Raw genomic sequence first — 2,500 nt, forward strand, 5'->3', positions numbered from 1 at the left:
CGGGTTCGCATCACCCTTCGTCACAAGGGGCGAAGCCCGTTCCACCGTCTCGTCAGTAGTGCCGACCGGTCTGTGATCGACGAGGGGAGCCACACCAGGTCCGGCCCTGCTGCTTGGCGGCACCGCGTCGTCGGGAGCTCGCGACAGACGGAGGGTTTCGGTGTACTCTCCAGCCACGGGAAACGAAGCCGGTGATGCAGGCGCCGGTCTTTCGCTCCCAAATCGGCTGGGTTTACATCGTTGCTATCTAGTCACGCTCCCTTCAAACCCGACGGGGTACCTATTCCCCTCACCCGTCTGTGCGTATACAGCCTCTTTGCACTTGCGGGATGGGGGTGGTGGTTTAAAGACTCTCGAGTTGCCGCCCGTCGGTCTCCGAGCTCCGTGCAGTAGTGATCCCCAGCGAACTGCCAGCAGGGCGAACGAGCGATCCCGCTCTCGGTCGGGGCGCCTGGCGTCGATCGGTGGTCGGTGGCTTGCGGGCAAGCTGCGCTGTGAGTGTGGGAACGAGTATGACGAGCCGTTGCCGCGACTCCCAGTCCACCTCGGCGGTGGCTGGGCCGGGCGGGCGTCTGCTCGGGCGAGTGCCGCCCCCGCCTCCTCGCAGGAAGTCCGCTCGCCGACACGCCGCCACGTGCACGCGTCAGTGACGCTGCCGAACCGATGGCCGGTGCCCGTTCCCGCCTCTGCTTTTCCTAGGGCAAAGCTGCTGCACGCCTCGTGATACTAGGCGGGCGACATGGTGGCGGTGATCCTGCCTCCGTCGCTGCGGTGCGTTGGGGCACGCATCGCCTCTTGGGCGCCCTGTCCTCCTCCCCCCAATAGACGTATGTTTCTGCGGGCCGCACCAGGATGGTGCTCCCCATCGCTTCACGCCACCCTGCTCCGCCCGCACGCCGGCGTGCAGGTGGCTGTAGCTCAAGGTGGGGAGCGTATGTGCGGTCCGGGTCGCTTTCCTCTGGCGAGGGAGAGACCTAAAACAAACTCAGACAACTCTTGACGGTGGATCACTCGGCTCGTGCGTCGATGACGAACGCAGCTAGCTGCGAGAATTAATGTGAATTGCAGGACACATTGATCATCGACACTTTGAACGCACTTTGCGGCCCCGGGTTCTTCCCGGGGCCACGCCTGTCTGAGGGTCGTTTGGCAATCAATCGCACTCGCCTTGGCTGGCGAGAGCGCGGCTGGGGTGTCGCAGAGGACCCGTCCTCTTTGTCCCCCTAAGTTCAGACTCCGGAGCCCTCCGGCGTCGGAGCGCTTGGCCTTTCCCCCCCACCCTGCACATTCCGTTCGTCAGGCTCGACGCCATCCCCCCCGCCGGGGAGCGCGGCCTGGCGTCCGTCTGTGTCGTGGCAGTGGGGCCAGCACGGCTGTCACCGGTCCCAGAATGGCTGTCGGTGGTTCACACTGTGTGTGTGTGCCAACCCTCCTGGTCTCTGGGACACGGAGCTGCCACGAAGTGTTGAGCCTCCAGTGGGGGGTCTGCCTAAGCTCTGCACGTCCGCATTGGGTCCGTCTCTCGGTTGGCTGGCAGTGGAAAGAGTGAAGGGAGCCGCGGAGGTCCGGTGCTGGTGCGCCGCCGGCCTGACCGTGGAGCTCGCCGGTTTGACACGCTGACCCGACTCGATGGTTGATCGATTGAGAGTGCTGGGAGCTGCAGGCCGCCCGCTGCTGCAGCCGCCCGTCTCGTGGTTCGTCCTCGGCCTTAAGTGGCCGGCGGGGCGTCTGATCCTGTCTCCCCTGCTGGCGCCGAGTGCCTGGCCGAGGGAGGAGGTTTTCGTCGAACGCTGTGACTTGGACGGTCGCACGCGCGTGGATCGCTGGCTCTTGGCTCTCCCGTTCAGTCCGCACGTTTTCCGCTCCGTCCTGCCACCGGTCTCGGGAGGTACGGAGGGGTTGGCGGGCGTGGTGTGTGCTCCGTCACCGTGCAGGCACACCTACCACGCCGTCGGCCGACCCCCGCACGGTCCTCCTGGCCATCGGGAGGACGGCGGAACGTCGGGCTGTCGGGGGCCAAGTCGCCAGAAGGCCACCGCTGTGTCTTCCGTACCCTGTCACCGTCGGCGTGCCTTCCTCAACTCGTCCGGCTCGGGGCCGCTGGGTTCAGGAGCGGCGTCGCCCGCCGGCCCCACTGAAGGCCGTGCCGTTCCGCGGCTGGCGATCGATGTGCGTGGCGTGCCTGCGCGACCGTTCGCCACTTGAGCCTCGGCACTCCTCTCTCCCTCTCTCTGACCGTCGGGCAGTCTCTGTCTGCTGGTGCCTCGCACGTCCCGGGCGGCGGGTCGTCACCCCCGCGACCGGGCCTCCGGCAAGGCAGGAATCAGGCTGACCCTTCCGCTCGAGTAAGCAGCCGGCACTTCCGAGTTTCGCCTCCCGCCGTGGACGGGGGAGGGTCTCCGGTCCCGTGGAATTGCGCCGAGCACGTCCCCGCGCGTGGACGCGGCGGCGCTGGAGGCGGCAGGGGCGGCCACTCGTCGACACCATCGCTGGCCAAGGG

The 2,500-nt window shown here is 67.0% G+C and overlaps 1 non-coding gene across 1 annotated transcript; it reads left to right on the forward strand.

Moving 5' to 3' along the window:
- The first annotated feature begins 991 nt into the window (after positions 1 to 991).
- LOC140472223 (5.8S ribosomal RNA) lies at positions 992 to 1,145 on the forward strand. The gene has a single exon (XR_011957478.1). It is a non-coding gene; the product is annotated as a 5.8S ribosomal RNA (ribosomal RNA).
- The last annotated feature ends 1,355 nt before the right edge of the window (positions 1,146 to 2,500 follow it).

The sequence above is a fragment of the Chiloscyllium punctatum genome, unplaced genomic scaffold (assembly GCF_047496795.1).
Source record: "Chiloscyllium punctatum isolate Juve2018m unplaced genomic scaffold, sChiPun1.3 scaffold_283, whole genome shotgun sequence".
In the NCBI taxonomy this organism is placed as follows: Eukaryota; Metazoa; Chordata; class Chondrichthyes; order Orectolobiformes; family Hemiscylliidae; genus Chiloscyllium; species Chiloscyllium punctatum.